Source organism: Carcharodon carcharias, assembly GCF_017639515.1.
Source record: "Carcharodon carcharias isolate sCarCar2 chromosome 24 unlocalized genomic scaffold, sCarCar2.pri SUPER_24_unloc_1, whole genome shotgun sequence".
Taxonomy (NCBI): Eukaryota; Metazoa; Chordata; class Chondrichthyes; order Lamniformes; family Lamnidae; genus Carcharodon; species Carcharodon carcharias.
Genome location: NW_024470584.1, coordinates 2,359,929 through 2,377,506, shown reverse-complemented (window position 1 = coordinate 2,377,506; position 17,578 = coordinate 2,359,929). Strand labels below are relative to the sequence as shown.

The window sequence follows — 17,578 nt, the reverse complement described above, 5'->3', positions numbered from 1 at the left end:
GAGTGCAATAGGGAAAGAGAGAGAGAGAGGGAGAGGTAGGGAGTGCAATAGGGAGAGAGAGAGAGAGAGAGGTAGGGAGTTCAATAGGGAGAGAGAGAGAGAGAGGAAGGGAGTGTAATAGGGAAAGAGAGAGAGAGAAGATGGGAGTGTAATAGCAAAAGAGAGTGAGAGAGAGATGAAGGGAGTGAAATGGGGAAAGAGAGAGAGAGAGAGAGGATGGGAGAGCAACAGGGAAAGAGAGACAGAGAGAGAGAGGGAGTGCAATAGGGAGAGAGAGAGAGAGAGAGAGGAAGGGAGTTCAATAGGGAGAGAGAGAGAGAGAGAGGAAGGGAGTGCAATAGGGAGAGAGAGAGAGAGAGGTAGGGAGTGTAATTGGGAAAGAGAGAGAGGAAGGGAGTGCAATAGGGAGAGAGAGAGAGGAAGGGAGTGCAATAGGGAAAGAGAGAGAGAGAGAGAGGAAGGGAGTGTAATAGACAAAAAGAGAGAGAGAGGAGAAGGGAGTGCAATAGACAAAAAGAGAGAGAGAGGAAGGGAGTGCAATAGGGAGAGAGAGAGAGAGAGGTAGGGAGTGCAATAGGGAGAGAGAGAGAGGAAGGGAGTGCAATAGGGAGAGAGAGAGAGGAAGGGAGTGCAATAGGGAAAGAGAGTGAGAGGTAGGCAGAGCAATAGGGAGAGAGAGAGAGAGAGAGAGAGGAAGGGAATGCAATAGGGAAAAGAGAGAGAGGAAGGGAGTGCAATAGGGAAAGAGAGAGAGAGAGGGAGAGGTAGGGAGTGCAATAGGGAGAGAGAGAGAGAGAGAGGTAGGGAGTTCAATAGGGAGAGAGAGAGAGAGAGAGGAAGGGAGTGTAATAGGGAAAGAGAGAGAGAGAGAGGTAGGGAGAGCAATAGGGAGAGAGAGAGAGAGAGAGGAAGGGAGAGCAATAGGGAGAGAGAGAGGAAGGGAGTGCAATAGGGAAAGAGAGAGAGAGAGGTAGGGAGTTCAATAGGGAGAGAGAGAGAGAGAGGAAGGGAGTGTAATAGGGAAAGAGAGAGAGAGAGAGGTAGGGAGTGCAATAGGGAAACAGAGAGAGAGAGAGAGAGAGGAAGGGAGTGCAATAGGGAGAGAGAGAGAGAGAGAGAGGAAGGGAATGCAATAGGGAAAAAGAGAGAAAGGAAGGGAGTGCAATAGGGAAAGAGAGAGAGAGAGGGAGAGGTAGGGAGTGCAATAGGGAGAGAGAGAGAGAGAAGTAGGGAGTTCAATAGGGAGAGAGAGAGAGAGAGAGGAAGGGAGTGTAATAGGGAAAGAGAGAGAGAGAGGTAGGGAGAGCAATAGGGAGAGAGAGAGAGAGAGAGGAAGGGAGAGCAATAGGGAGAGAGAGAGGAAGGGAGTGCAATAGGGAAAGAGAGAGAGAGAGAGGTAGGGAGTTCAATAGGGAGAGAGAGAGAGAGAGAGGAAGGGAGTGTAATAGGGAAAGAGAGAGAGAGAGAGGTAGGGAGTGCAATAGGGAAACAGAGAGAGAGAGAGAGAGGAAGGGAGTGCAATAGGGAAAGAGAGAGAGAGAGAGAGAGAGGAAGGGAGTGCAATAGGGAGAGAGAGAGAGAGAGGTAGGGAGTGCAATAGGGAAAGAGAGAGAGAGAGAGGAAGGGAGAGCAATAGGGAAAGAGAGAGAGAGAGGAAGGGAGTGTAATAGGGAGAGAGAGAGAGAGAGAGGTAGGGAGTGCAATAGGGAGAGAGAGAGAAAGAGAGTGGAAGGGAGAGCAATAGGGAAAGAGAGAGAGAGAGGAAGGGTGTGTAATGGGGGGAGACAGAGAGAGAGAGAGAGGAAGGGAGTGCAATAGGGAGAGAGAGAGAGAGAGAGAGGAAGGGAGAGCAATAGGGAAAGAGAGAGAGAGAGAGAGAGAGAGAGAGGATGGGAGTGCAATAGGGAAAGAGAGAGAGAGAGAGAGGAAGGGAGTGCAATAGGGAAACAGAGAGAGAGAGAGAGAGGAAGGGAGTGCAATAGGGAGATAGGGAGAGAGAGAGAGAGAGAGGAAGGGAGTGCAATAGGGAGAGAGAGAGAAAGAGAGTGGAAGGGAGAGCAATAGGGAAAGAGAGAGAGAGAGGAAGGGAGTGTAATGGGGGGAGACAGAGAGAGAGAGGAAGGGAGTTCAATAGGGAGAGAGAGAGAGAGAGAGAGAGGAAGGGAGAGCAATAGGGAAAGAGAGAGAGAGAGAGGAAGGGAGTGCAATAGGGAGATAGGGAGAGAGAGAGAGAGGAAGGGAGTGCAATAGGGAGAGAGAGAGAGAGAAGATGGGAGTGTAATAGCAAAAGAGAGTGAGAGAGAGATGAAGGGAGTGAAATGGGGAAAGAGAGAGAGAGAGAGAGGATGGGAGAGCAACAGGGAAAGAGGGACAGAGAGAGAGAGGGAGTGCAATAGGGAGAAAGAGAGAGAGAGAGAGGAAGGGAGTGCAATAGGGAGAGAGAGAGAGAGGAAGGGAGTGCAATAGGGAGAGAGAGAGAGAGAGGTAGGGAGTGTAATTGGGAAAGAGAGAGAGGAAGGGATTGCAATAGGGAGAGAGAGAGAGGAAGGGAGTGCAATAGGGAAAGAGAGAGAGAGGAAGGGAGTGTAATAGACAAAAAGAGAGAAAGAGGAGAAGGGAGTGCAATAGACAAAAAGAGAGAGAGAGGAAGGGAGTGCAATAGGGAAAGAGAGAGAGAGGTAGGGAGAGCAATAGGGAGAGAGAGAGAGAGAGGTAGGGAGTGCAATAGGGAGAGAGAGAGAGGAAGGGAGTGCAATAGGGAGAGAGAGAGAGGAAGGGAGTGCAATAGGGAAAGAGAGTGAGAGGTAGGGAGAGCAATAGGGAGAGAGAGAGAGAGAGAGAGGAAGGGAATGCAATAGGGAAAAAGAGAGAGAGGAAGGGAGTGCAATAGGGAAAGAGAGAGAGAGAGGGAGAGGTAGGGAGTGCAATAGGGAGAGGGAGAGAGAGAGAGGTAGGGAGTTCAATAGGGAGAGAGAGAGAGAGAGAGGAAGGGAGTGTAATAGGGAAAGAGAGAGAGAGAGAGGTAGGGAGAGCAAAAGGGAGAGAGAGAGAGAGAGAGGAAGGGAGAGCAATAGGGAGAGAGAGAGGAAGGGAGTGCAATAGGGAAAGAGAGAGAGAGAGAGAGGTAGGGAGTTCAATAGGGAGAGAGAGAGAGAGAGAGGAAGGGAGTGTAATAGGGAAAGAGAGAGAGAGAGAGGTAGGGAGTGCATTAGGGAAACAGAGAGAGAGAGAGAGAGAGGAAGGGAGTGCAATAGGGAGAGAGAGAGAGAGAGAGAGGAAGGGAATGCAATAGGGAAAAAGAGAGGAAGGGAGTGCAATAGGGAAAGAGAGAGAGAGAGGGAGAGGTAGGGAGTGCAATAGGGAAAGAGAGAGAGGAAGGGAGAGCAATAGGGAAAGAGAGAGAGAGAGGAAGGGAGTGTAATAGGGAGAGAGAGAGAGAGAGAGGTAGGGAGTGCAATAGGGAGAGAGAGAGAAAGAGAGTGGAAGGGAGAGCAATAGGGAAAGAGAGAGAGAGAGGAAGGGTGTGTAATGGGGGGAGACAGAGAGAGAGAGAGAGGAAGGGAGTGCAATAGGGAGAGAGAGAGAGAGAGAGAGGAAGGGAGAGCAATAGGGAAAGAGAGAGAGAGAGAGAGAGAGAGAGGATGGGAGTGCAATAGGGAAAGAGAGAGAGAGAGAGAGGAAGGGAGTGCAATAGGGAAACAGAGAGAGAGAGAGGGAGGAAGGGAGTGCAATAGGGAGATAGGGAGAGAGAGAGAGAGAGAGGAAGGGAGTGCAATAGGGAAAGAGAGAGAGAGAGAGGATAGGAGTGCAATAGGGAGAGAGAGAGAGAGAGGAAGGGAGTGCAATAGGGAGAGAGAGAGAGAGAGGGGGGGAGGGAGTGCAATAAGGAAAGAGAGAGAGAGAAGATGGGAGTGTAATAGCGAAAGAGAGTGAGAGAGAGATGAAGGGAGTGAAATGGGGAAAGAGAGAGAGAGAGAGGATGGGAGAGTAACAGGGAAAGAGAGACAGAGAGAGAGAGGAAGGGAGTGCAATAGAGAAAGAGAGAGAGAGAAGGGAGTGTAATAGGGAAAGAGAGAGAGAGAGAGGAAGGGAGTGTAATGGGGAAAGAGAGAGAGAGAGGAAGGGAGAGCAATAGAGAGAGAGAGGAAGGGAGTGTAATAGGGAAAGAGAGAGAGAGAGGATGGGAGTGTAATAGGGAAAGAGAGAGAGAGAGAGAGAGGAAGGGAGAGCAATAGGGAAAGAGAGAGAAAGAGAGAGGAAGGGAGAGCAATAGGGAAAGAGAGAGAGAGAGAGAGGAAGGGAGAGCAATAGGGAAAGAGAGAGAGAGAGGAAGGGAGTGCAATAGGGAGAGAGTGAGAGAGAGAGGAAGGGAGTGCAATAGGGAAAGAGAGAGAGAGAGGGAGGGAGTGCAATAGGGAGAGAGAGAGGGAGAGGAAGGGAGTGCAATAGGGAGAGAGAGAGGGAGAGAGAGAGGAAGGGAGTGTAATAGCGAAAGAGAGAGAGAGGAAGGGAGTGTAATAGCGAAAGAGAGAGAGAGGAAGGGAGTGTAATAGGGGGAGAGAGAGAGAGAGAGAGGAAGGGAGTGCAATAGGGAGAGAGAGAGAGAGAGAGAGAGGAAGGGAGTGTAATAGCGAAAGAGAGAGAGAGGAAGGGAGTGTAATAGCGAAAGAGAGAGAGAGGAAGGGAGTGTAATAGGGGGAGAGAGAGAGAGTGGAAGGGAGTGCAATAGGGAGAGAGAGAGAGAGGAAGGGAGTGTAATAGGGAGAGAGAGAGAGAGAGGAAGGGAGTGTAATAGGGAGAGAGAGAGAGAGAGGAAGGGAGTGCAATAGGGAAAGAGAGAGAGGAAGGGAGTGCAATAGGGACAGAGAGAGAGAGAGAGAGAATGAGAGAGAAAATGTCACTCCTTGCATGCAATGACCTTTCACTCTTTGGCCCCTGGCAATCCAATCTGGATCAACAATCTCAGGGTGTGTCTATGGTTCAACCCAAAACGATACTAATGGCATGAATATACCTGTTGGTTCACTTAACAGGAAACCTGCATTGTTATTACAAGGAGCGAAAATCAGTAACATCGTGCAGCGCTCATCGACCTCTGTCACAAATAAACCATCATGTGTCTCCAGGGAAAAATTACTTCCTGACTGTCATAAACTACAGAGCAGAAAACATCATTAAAAACAGGGTGAAATTCAGTGCTCAAGGGAAACTCCAGTCAGACAAATCACACAGTTTACATAAAGATTGAAGATCCATCTACTCGGTCCACATCAAACACTCCCAGGACAAGTACAGCACGGGGTTAGATAACTAGTAAATCTCACTCTACACAGTCCCCATCAAACACTCCCAGGACAGGTACAGCACAGGGTTAGATACAGAGTAAATCTCCCTCTACACTGTCCCCATCAAACACTCACAGGACAGGTACAGCACAGAGTTAGATACAGAGTAAATCACCTTCTACACTGTCCCCATCAAACACTCCCAGGACAGGTAGAGCACGGGGTTAGATACAGAGTAAATCTGCCTCTACACTGTCCTCATCAAACACTCCCAGGACAGGTACAACACGGGGTTAGATACAGAGTAAATCTCCCTCTACACTGACCCATCAAACACTCCCAGGACAGGTACAGCACGGGGTTAGATACAGAGTAAAGCTCCCTCTACACTGTCCCCATCAAACACTCCCAGGACAGGTACAGCACAGGGTTAGATACAGTGTAAATCTCCCTCTACATTGTCCCCATCAAACACTCCCAGGACAGGTACAGCACGGGGTTAGATACAGAGTAAATCTCCCTCTACACTGTCCTCATCAAACACTCCAAGTACAGGTACAGCACGGGGTTAGATACAGAGTAAATCTCCCTCTACACTGTCCCCATCAAACACTCCCAGGACAGGTACAGCACGGGGTCAGATACAGGTTAACTTTCACCTTACACATGGACTAAGCAGTTGAAAAGTGACTTTGAGGAAGTGGTTTGGTTTAGTGCAGCTGCCTGACAAGTGTTGGGCAGACATCAAATCACTCACGCAAACTACCGGGCATTGTTTACTCGCTAATTTGCTGACAGGAAATTGTGACTCGGGACTTAGTCAGAGACGCCAAAAATGACGACTGATTGTATGTAGCAATCTACTGTCTGATTTCACTCACTACATGGTGCACATGCACGCACAATCTTTGATTGGGACAGTGTAGAGGGAGATTTACTCTGTATCTAACCCCGTGCTGTCCCTGTCCTGGGAGTGTTTGATGGGGACAGTGTAGAGGGAGATTTACTCTGTATCTAACCCCATGCTGTACCTGTCCTGGGAGTGTTTGATTGGGACAGTGTAGAGGGAGATTTACTCTGTATCTAACCCCATGCTGTACCTGTCCTGGGAGTGTTTGATTGGGACAGGGTAGAGGGAGATTTACTCTGTATCTAATCCCGTGCTGTACCTGTCCTGGGAGTGTTTGATGGGGACAGTGTAGAGGGAGATTTACTCTGTATCTAACCCCATGCTGTACCTGTCCTGGGAGTGTTTGATGAGGACAGTGTAGAGGGAGATTTACTCTGTATCTAACCCCGTGCTGTACCTGTCCTGGGGCTATTCTCTTCCCTACGTTCCCACACTAAGTCGATTGATTTTGTTCCATGTTTTGCGAGGTTAATTCTGTTTGGATTATCTCATCTGTGTGTGTGCATTTTAAAGTGGAGTTATGACTGTGTTGGTGGCATTGAAGTTGTATGAATTAACACGTTGTGGTTAAACGAGACCTCACCTTATTCTGACTGGTAATAGGAGGGGAACAAAGAGTTGAAAAAAAAACTGTTTGTGTCAGGAAATCCTATCAAATCCGCCCCCACCAGACTTTGCTGAATCAGCTGATTCATATTCCCTGATGTGGGAGACTCAACCTCACTTCATCTCTCTCTCTCTCTCACTCTGCCTTTCTATATTTCTCTCTTGCTGTCTCTGTTTCTTCCCCTCTGTTACCCTCACTGTCATTATTTCTAACTTTCTCCCTCCCTCTCTCCCTCTCACTATCTCTTTCATCCTCCTTCTCTCTCTCCCTCTCACTATCTCTTTCGTCCTCCCTCTCTGTCTCTCCCTCTCACTATCTCTTTCATCCTCCCTCTCTCTCTCCCTCCCTCTCACTATCTCTTTCATCCTCCCTCTCTCTCACTCCCTCACTATCTCTTTCATCCTCCCTCTCTCTCACTCCCTCACTATCTCTTTCATCCTCCCTCACTCTCTCCCTCCCTCTCACTATCTCTTTCATCCTCCCTCTCTCTCACTCCCTCTCACTATCTCTTTCATCCTCCCTCTCTCTCTCACTCCCTCTCACTATCTCTTTCATCCTCCCTCTCTCTCTCCCTCTCCCTCCCTCTCACTATCTCTTTCATCCTCCCTCTCTCCCTCCCTCTCACTATCTCTTTCATCCTCCCTCTCTCTCTCACTCCCTCTCACTATCTCTTTCATCCTCCCTCTCTCTCTCCCTCCCTCTCACTCTTTCATCCTCCCTCTCTCTCTCACTCCCTCTCACTATCTCTTTCATCCTCCCTCTCTCTCTCCCTCCCTCTATCTCTTTCATCCTCCCTCTCTCTCTCCCTCCCTCTCACTATCTCTTTCATCCTCCCTCTCTGTCTCCCTCTCACTATCTCTTTCATCCTCCCTCTCTGTCTCTCTCTCCCTCTGTCTTCCTTCCCCTTTCTCTCTGTCTCTGACACCATGATTATTTCTTAGCTTTCTCCCTCTCTCTGTCTCTCTCCCTCGATCTTTTTTCCTCTCCCTCTTTCCGTCTTCCTCTCTCTCTCTGCCTTTCTCTTCCCTCTATCTCTTTCTTCCTCTCTCTCTGTCACTGTCGCCATCATTATTATTTACTCTTCTTCCCTCTCTGTCAGTCTCTCGTTGTTTCTCTCCCTTGCTGACTCTCTCTTTCTTTCTCTCTCTCTCTCTGTCTTCGCCTCTCTCTCTGTCACCTACTCCTTCCACCTCTCTGTCTCTCACTCTCTCTCTCTCTCCCCTGCTGACTCTCTCTCTCTCTTTCTGTTTTTCTATCCATCTCTTTGTCTCACTCTCATGCCTGTCACTCCTTGCATGACAACTTGGACAAAGTTGTTGAACCCGTCTGGGCAGAAATCTGAACCAAAAATGTTCACAACATCTCGCGGCTCAGGGAGTATTGGAATGTACCACGGTTTATAATCATTTCATAGTTCATGTGTAAAACCATAGTCTGTTCCCTGTGGGAGGGGGATTAACCCTCTCACCCACCACCCCCCATTTGCGCACACCGGGCAGTCTCTTCCCTATCGGAGGGCAGCGGGGTTAACCCTCTCACAAGAGAGCTGCAGACAGTTGTGGGGCTGGTAGATAAGCCATGGTTGGATGGAGAAAGAGACAGAGAATCAGGACAAAACCTCCTATGGGTTAAGGGCCTTGGGGGGGGTGACCTGAAGTACTGTGTGCAGTCTTGGTCATGCTACGTAAGCAAGGGAGGACGTGTATCAGAGCCATGACCAACCAAGGGTCCACTTGACTGGTGTCTGCAGTGGGGGGTAGAGCACCAAGCAGTGGGGAGAGCGGACTGGCTGTATATTCCCCGCAGTTCAGAAGAAGGATTGATGGTCTCATTGGAAGCTCAATAGCTCTTTCTGGGGGGGTTTGACAAGGTAGAGGCAGCTCTCCCCATCCCCTTCAGGAACCAAACTGACCAGCCAAGGAGATGGGGGGTCACTCCCAGGACAAGGAGACGGGGTGCGGGGGGGGAGGAGGCGGGGGTCTGCAGCAGCCGTGACGCTGGGGAAGCGCTGTCCGTGCCTCGGGGCCGAGATGGGTGACGGTGAAGGAGGAGCCGTGGGAACCGACGCTCGGGGACAACAGGCGCTGAACTCTTCACTCCCGGCTGTGCCTTGCTAAAACAGCACCGCACAGGCTGTAACTTGTCTCCTGGGATCGCTCTTCTCCCCCTCCCTAAAGCTCCAGGAGCTCCTCTCGACCTGCCCATCAGCAACCCCGCCTCCCCCCGCCGCCTCCCCACCCCACCCCCGACCCCCTTACTCCATCAAGAGCGTCCAAGGTCTCTCCCACTTCCCCTGTGGCCGAAGGTGCCCCTGCCTGCCCGTCACACACACACACACACACACCCCTCGGGCGCCTGTTCTCTCTGTGCTGAGTGAGCTGCTGTACAGTGCAGACTTGTGAGCGGGAGCTGGGGGGGGGCGGTGAAACAATCAGCCCGAGGCCTCGTCGCTCAGGCTCGAACAATAGCGTCTGTGTGTGTGTGTGTGTGTGTGTGTGTGTGTGTGTGTATGTCTGTGTGTGTGTCAGTATGTGTCTCTCTGTGTGTGTCTGTGCGTGCACATATCTGTGTGTGTATGTCTGTGTGTGTGTGCGTGTCAGTATCTGTGTGTGCGCACATATCTGTGTGTGTGTTTATGTCGGTGTGTGTGTGTGTGTGTGTGTGTGTGTATGTGTGTGCACATATCTGTGTGTGTGTATGTGTGTGTGTATGTCTGTGTGTGTGCACATATCTGTGTATGTCTGTGTGTGTGTGTCTGTGTGTGTGCGTGTCAGTATCTGTCTCTCTGTGTGTGTCTGTGCGTGCACATATCTGTGTGTGTATGTCTGTGCGTGTGTGTGTCAGTATCTGTCTGTGTGTGTGCACATATCTGTGTGTGTATGTCTGTGTGTGCGTGTGTCAGTATCTGTCTCTCTGTGTGTGTCTGTGCGTGCACATATCTGTGTGTGTATGTCTGTGTGTGTGTGTGTGTGTATGTGTGTCAGTATCTGTCTGTGTGTGCGCACATATCTGTGTGTGTATGTCTGTGTGTGTGTCTGTCAATATCTGTCTCTGTGTGTGTGTCTGTGTGCACGTATCTGTGTGTATGTCTGTGTGTGTGTGTGTCAGTATCTGTCTGTGTGTGCACACATATGTGTGTGTGTATGTCTGTGTGTGTCTGTCAGTATCTGTCTCTCTGTGTGTGTCTGTGTGTGTGCACATATCTGTGTGTGTATGTTTGTGTGTATGTGTCTGTCAGTATCTGTCTGTGTATGTGCACATATGTGTGTGTGTATGTGTGTGTGTGTGTGTGTGTGTGTTTGTCAGTATCTGTCTGTGTGTGCGCACATATCTGTGTGTGTGTGTCTGTATGTGTGTGTGTGCCTGTCTGTCTGTATCTGTCTGTGTGTGTGTATGACTGTGTGTGTGTGTCTATCAGCATCCGTCTGTGTGCGCGCACATATCTGTGTGTAAGTCTGTGTGTGTGCGTCTGTATCTGTCTGTGTGCGTGTTTGTGTGTGTCCATGTGTCTGTCTGTGTGTGTGTGTGTGTGTGTGTCTGTGTGTGTGTGTGTGTGTGTGTGTGTCTGTGTGTGTGTATGTGTCCGGGTGTGTGTCTGTCTGTGTGTGTGTGTGTGTGTCTGTGTGTGTGTGTGTGTGTATGTGTCCGGGTGTGTGTCTGTCCGTGTGTGTGTGTGTGTGTGTGTGTGTCTCTGTGTGTATGTGTCCGGGTGTGTGTCTGTCCGTGTGTGTGTGTGTATGTGTCTCTGTGTGTATGTGTCCGGGTGTGTGTCTGTCCGTGTGTGTGTGTGTGTGTGTGTGTCTCTGTGTGTATGTGTCCGGGTGTGTGTCTGTCCGTGTGTGTGTGTGTGTGCGTGTGTGTGTGTTTGCTTTGGGCTGTGGTGGGGTGGGGTGTAGTGCTGGCACTCTGGCCTGTCCTCTTTCCCCCCTCGGAGTGAGCAGAATGAAATCGGTCAAGCACCAGGATCAACCTCTAAACTTGATCAGCCCCACCCCATCCATACGAAGGTCGATTCAACCCCCCCCAAACTGTGGGACCCCTCCCCCCCCCCAAACTGTGGGACTCCTCACCCCCTCCCCCCCAAACTGAGAAGGTGGGTGGGTGGTGTTGAGGAATCAGGGAGAAGGTGGGATCGAGGGATCTGGGAGAAGGTGGAATCGAGGGATCTGGGAGAAGGTGGGATCGGGGGATCGGGGAGAATGTGGGTGGGTGGGATCGAGGGATCGGGGAGAAGGTGGGTGGGTGGGATCGAGGGATCGGGGAGAAGGTGGGATCGAGGGATCAGAGAGAAGGTGGGATCGGGGAGAAGGTGGGATCGAGGGATCAGAGAGAAGGTGGGATCGGGGAGAAGGTGGGATCGAGGGATCGGGGAGAAGGTGGGATCGAGGGATCGGGGAGAAGGTGGGATCGAGGGATCGGGGAGAAGGTGGGATCGGGGGATCGGGGAGAAGGTGGGATCGAGGGATCGGGGAGAAGGTGGGATCGAGGGATCGGGGAGAAGGTGGGATCGAGGGATCAGGGAGAAGGTGGGATCGAGGGATCGGGGAGAAGGTGGGATCGAGGGATCGGGGAGAAGGTGGGATCGAGGGATCAGGGAGAAGGTAGGATCGAGGGATCGGGGAGAAGGTGGGATCGAGGGATCGGGGAGAAGGTGGGATCGAGGGATCGGGGAGAAGGTGGGATCGAGGGATCGGGGAGAAGGTGGGATCGGGGAGAAGGTGGGTGGGTGGGATCAAGGGATCGGGGAGAAGGTGGGATCGGGGAGAAGGTGGGATCGGGGAGAAGGTGGGATCGAGGGATCGGGGAGAAGGTGGGTGGGTGGGATCGAGGGATCAGAGAGAAGGTGGGTGGGTGGGATCGAGGGATCGGGGAGAAGGTGGGATCGAGGGATCGGGGAGAAGGTGGGATCGAGGGATCTGGGAGAAGGTGGGATCGAGGGATCTGGGAGAAGGTGGAATCGAGGGATCGGGGAGAAGGTGGGATCGAGGGATCGGGGAGAAGGTGGGATCGGGGAGAAGGTGGGATCGAGGGATCGGGGAGGAGGTGGGATCGGGGAGAAGGTGGGATCGAGGGATCGGGGAGGAGGTGGGATCGAGGGATCGGAGAGAAGGTGGGATCGGGGAGGAGGTGGGATGGAGGGATCGGGGAGAAGGTGGGATCGAGGGATCGGGGAGAAGGTGGGATCGAGGGATCAGGGAGAAGGTGGGTGGGTGGGATTGTGGGATCGGGGAGAAGGTGGGATCGGGGAGAAGGTGGGATACAGGGATCGGGGAGAAGGTGGGATCGAGGGATCGGGGAGAAGGTGGGATGGAGGGATCGGGGAGAAGGTGGGATCGGGGGATCGGGGAGAAGGTGGGATCGAGGGATCGGGGAGAAGGTGGGATACAGGGATCGGGGAGAAGGTGGGATCGAGGGATCGGGGAGAAGGTGGGATACAGGGATCGGGGAGAAGGTGGGATCGGGGGATCGGGGAGAAGGTGGGATCGGGGGATCGGGGAGAAGGTGGGATACAGGGATCGGGGAGAAGGTGGGATCGAGGGATCGGGGAGAAGGTGGGAAGGAGGGATCAGGGAGAAGGTAGGATCGAGGGATCGGGGAGAAGGTGGGAAGGAGGGATCAGGGAGAAGGTGGGATCAGGGGATCGGGGAGAAGGTAGATTCGAGGGATCGGGGAGAAGGTGGGATACAGGGATCGGGGAGAAGGTGGGATCGAGGGATCGGGGAGAAGGTGGGATCGAGGGATCGGGGAGAAGGTGGGAAGGAGGGATCAGGGAGAAGGTGGGATCGAGGGATCGGGGAGAAGGTGGGATCGAGGGATCGGGGAGAAGGTGGGATCGGGGGATCGGGGAGAAGGTGGGATCGAGGGATCGGGGAGAAGGTGGGAAGGAGGGATCGGGGAGAAGGTGGGATCGAGGGATTGGGGAGAAGGTGGGATTGAGGGATCGGGGAGAAGGTGGGATCGAGGGATCGGGGAGAAGGTGGGTGGGTGGGATCGAGGGATCGGGGAGAAGGTGGGATCAGGGGATCGGGGAGAAGGTGGGATTGGGGGATCGGGGAGAAGGTGGGATCGAGGGATCGGGGAGAAGGTGGGATCGGGGGATCGGGGAGAAGGTGGGATCGGGGGATCGGGGAGAAGGTGGGATCGGGGGATCGGGGAGAAGGTGGGATCGGGGGATCGGGGAGAAGGTGGGATCGAGGGATCGGGGAGAAGGTGGGAAGGAGGGATCAGGGAGAAGGTGGGATCGGGGGATCGGGGAGAAGGTGGGATCGAGGGATCGGGGAGAAGGTGGGATCGAGGGATCGGGGAGAAGGTGGGATCAGGGGATCGGGGAGAAGGTGGGATCGGGGGATCGGGGAGAAGGTGGGATCGGGGGAGAAGGTGGGATCGGGGAGAAGGTGGGATCGGGGAGAAGGTGGGATCGAGGGATCGGGGAGAAGGTGGGATCGAGGGATCGGGGAGAAGGTGGGATCGAGGGATCGGGGAGAAGGTGGGATCGGGGAGAAGGTGGGATTGGGGAGAAGGTGGGATCGGGGGATCGGGGAGAAGGTGGGATGGAGGGATCGGGGAGAAGGTGGGATGGAGGGATCGGGGAGAAGGTGGGATTGAGGGATCGGGGAGAAGGTGGGATCGAGGGATCAGGGAGAAGGTGGGATCGGGGGATCAGGGAGAAGGTGGGATGGAGGGATCGGGGAGAAGGTGGGATCGGGGAGAAGGTGGGATCGAGGGATCGGGGAGAAGGTGGGATCGAGGAGAAGGTGGGATCGGGGAGAAGGAGGGATCGGGGAGAAGGTGGGATCGGGGAGAAGGTGGGATCGGGGGATCGGGGAGAAGGTGGGATCGGGGGATCGGGGAGAAGGTGGGATCGGGGAGAAGGTGGGATCGGGGAGAAGGTGGGATCGGGGGATCGGGGAGAAGGTGGGATCGGGGAGAAGGTGGGATTGGGGGATCGGGGAGAAGGTGGGATCGGGGGATCGGGGAGAAGGTGGGATCGGGGAGAAGGTGGGATGGAGGGATCAGGGAGACGGTGGGATCGGGGAGAAGGTGGGATCGGGGAGAAGGTGGGATTCTGGGATCGGGGAGAAGGTGGGATCGGGGAGAAGGTGGGATCGGGGAGAAGGTGGGATCGAGGAGAAGGTGGGATCGAGGGATCGGGGAGAAGGTGGGATCGAGGGATCGGGGAGAAGGTGGGATCGGGGAGAAGGTGGGATTGGGGAGAAGGTGGGATCGGGGGATCGGGGAGAAGGTGGGATGGAGGGATCGGGGAGAAGGTGGGATCGAGGGATCGGGGAGAAGGTGGGATCGGGGAGAAGGTGGGATGGAGGGATCGGGGAGAAGGTGGGATTGAGGGATCGGGGAGAAGGTGGGATGGAGGGATCGGGGAGAAGGTGGGATCGAGGGATCGGGGAGAAGGTGGGATCGGGGGATCGGGGAGAAGGTGGGATCGAGGGATCGGGGAGAAGGTGGGATCGGGGAGAAGGTGGGATCGGGGAGAAGGTGGGATCGAGGGATCGGGGAGAAGGTGGGATCGGGGAGAAGGTGGGATCGGGGAGAAGGTGGGATCGGGGAGAAGGTGGGATCGGGGGATCGGGGAGAAGGTGGGATCGGGGGATCGGGGAGAAGGTGGGATCGAGGGATCGGGGAGAAGGTGGGATCGGGGAGAAGGTGGGATCGAGGAGAAGGTGGGATGGAGGGATCGGGGAGAAGGTGGGATCGAGGAGAAGGTGGGATGGAGGGATCGGGGAGAAGGTGGGATCGAGGGATCGGGGAGAAGGTGGGATCGAGGGATCGGGGAGAAGGTGGGATCGGGGGATCGGGGAGAAGGTGGGATCGGGGAGAAGGTGGGATGGAGGGATCGGGGAGAAGGTGGGATCGGGGGATCGGGGAGAAGGTGGGATCGGGGGATCGGGGAGAAGGTGGGATCGGGGGATCGGGGAGAAGGTGGGATGGAGGGATCGGGGAGAAGGTGGGATCGGGGGATCGGGGAGAAGGTGGGATCGAGGAGAAGGTGGGATCGGGGAGAAGGTGGGATCGGGGAGAAGGTGGGATCGAGGGATCGGGGAGAAGGTGGGATTGGGGAGAAGGTGGGATCGGGGAGAAGGTGGGATCGGGGAGAAGGTGGGATGGAGGGATCGGGGAGAAGGTGGGATCGAGGGATCGGGGAGAAGGTGGGATCGAGGGATCTGGGAGAAGGTGGGTGGGTGGTGTTGAGGAATCAGGGAGAAGGTGGGATCGAGAGATCGGGGAGAAGGTGGGATCGAGGGATCTGGGAGAAGGTGGGATCGGAGGATCTGGGAGAAGGTGGGATCGAGGGATCGGGGAGAGGGTGGGATCGGGGAGAAGGTGGGATCGAGGGATCGGGGAGAAGGTGGGATCGGGGAGAAGGTGGGATCGGGGAGAAGGAGGGATGGAGGGATCGGGGAGAAGGTGGGATCGAGGGATCGGGGAGAAGGTGGGATGGAGGGATCGGGGAGAAGGTGGGATCGGGGAGAAGGTGGGATCGGGGAGAAGGTGGGATCGAGGGATCGGGGAGAAGGTGGGATCGGGGAGAAGGTGGGATCGGGGAGAAGGTGGGATCGGGGGATCGGGGAGAAGGTGGGATCGGGGAGAAGGTGGGATCGGGGAGAAGGTGGGATCGGGGGATTGGGGAGAAGGTGGGATCGGGGAGAAGGTGGGATCGGGGAGAAGGTGGGATCGAGGGATCGGGGAGAAGGTGGGATCAGGGAGAAGGTGGGATCGGGGAGAAGGTGGGATCGGTGAGAAGGTGGGATGGAGGGATCGGGGAGAAGGTGGGATCGAGGGATCGGGGAGAAGGTGGGATCGGGGAGAAGGTGGGATCGGGGGATCGGGGAGAAGGTGGGATCGGGGAGGAGGTGGGATCGGGGAGAAGGTGGGATCGGGGAGAAGGTGGGATCGAGGGAGGAGGTGGGATCGGGGAGAAGGTGGGATCGGGGAGAAGGTGGGATCGAGGGATCGGGGAGAAGGAGGGATCGGGGAGAAGGAGGGATCGGGGAGAAGGTGGGATCAGGGAGAAGGTGGGATCGGGGAGAAGGTGGGATCAGGGAGAAGGAGGGATCGGGGAGAAGGTGGGATCAGGGAGAAGGTGGGATCGGGGAGAAGGTGGGATCGGGGAGAAGGTGGGATCGAGGGATCGGGGAGAAGGAGGGATCGGGGAGAAGGAGGGATCGGGGAGAAGGAGGGATCGGGGAGAAGGTGGGATCGGGGAGAAGGTGGGATCGGGGAGAAGGTGGGATCGGGGAGAAGGTGGGATCGAGGGATCGGGGAGAAGGAGGGATCGGGGAGAAGGAGGGATCGGGGAGAAGGTGGGATCAGGGAGAAGGTGGGATCGGGGAGGAGGTGGGATCGGGGAGGAGGTGGAGTTGGGTATTTTCAGGGTATGAAACATGTGGTTGATGGGAAAGGGTCCATTCTCTCTCCTCAGCCTGTGTTGTCTGCTGTTCCTAAGGGATCCATATTCTAAACTCATAGTAAACAGATAATTATTGCCTACTATGAAACAAACATCCAATGCTATAAACAAAGAGCTGGTACAACAATAAGGACAATAAAAATAGCAGAAAGATTAGTAGAATCTGGGCGTGAACTCCATGTCATAAATCATTAACAAAACAATCCTGGGAGTGTTTGTTGGGGACTGTGTAGAGGGAGATTTACTCTGTATCTAACCCCATGCTGTACCTGTCCTGGGAGTGTTTGATTGGGACAGTGTAGAGGGAGATTTACTCTGTATCTAACCCCGTGCTGTACCTGTCCTGGGAGTGTTTGATGGGGACAGTGTAGAGGGAGATTTACTCTGTATCTAACTCTGTGCTGTACCTGTCCTGGGAGTGTTTGATGGGGACAGTGTAGAGGGAAATTTACTCTGTATCTAACCCCGTGCTGTACCTGTCCTGGGAGTGTTTGATGGGGACAGTGTAGAGGGAGATTTACTCTGTATCTAACCCTGTGCTGTACCTGTCCTGGGAGTGTTTGATGGGGACAGTGTAGAGGGAGATTTACTCTGTATCTAACCCCGTGCTGTACCTGTCCTGGGAGTGTTTGATGGGGACAGTGTAGAGGGAGATTTACTCTGTATCTAACCCTGTGCTGTACCTGTCCTGGGAGTGTTTGATGGGGACGGTGTAGAGGGAGATTTACTCTGTATCTCACCCCGTGCTGTACCTGTCCTGGGAGTGTTTGAGGGGGACAGTGTTGAGGGAGCTTTACTCTGTATCTAACTCCGTGCTGTAACTGTCCTGGGAGTGTTTGATGGGGACAGTGTAGAGGGAGCTTTACTCTGTATCTAACCCCATGCTGTACCTGTCCTGGGAGTGTTTGATGGGGACAGTGTAGAGGGAGATTTAATCTGCATCTAACCCTGTGCTGTACCTGCCCTGGGAGGGTTTGATGGGGACGGTGTAGAAGGAGATTTACTCTGTATCTAACCCCGTGCTGTACCTGTCCTGGGAGTGTTTGATGGGGACGGTGTAGAGGGAGATTTACTCTGTATCTAACCCCATGCTGTACCTGTCCTGGGAGTGTTTGATGGGGACAGTGTAGAGTTACTTTACTCTGTATCTAACCCCATGCTGTACCTGTCCTGGGAGTGTTTGATGGGGACAGTGTAGAGGGAGATTTAATCTGCATCTAACCCTGTGCTGTACCTGCCCTGGGAGGGTTTGATGGGGACGGTGTAGAAGGAGATTTACTCTGTATGTAACCCCGTGCTGTACCTGTCCGGGGAGTGATTGATTGGGACAGTGTAGAGGGAGATTTACT

The 17,578-nt window shown here is 54.1% G+C and overlaps 1 protein-coding gene across 2 annotated transcripts in view; it reads right to left on the bottom strand.

The window, feature by feature from the left end:
* Positions 1-17,578, bottom strand: part of LOC121273488 (nectin-4-like) — a 228,773-nt gene that overhangs the window by 210,261 nt on the left and 934 nt on the right. The window lies entirely within an intron of this gene.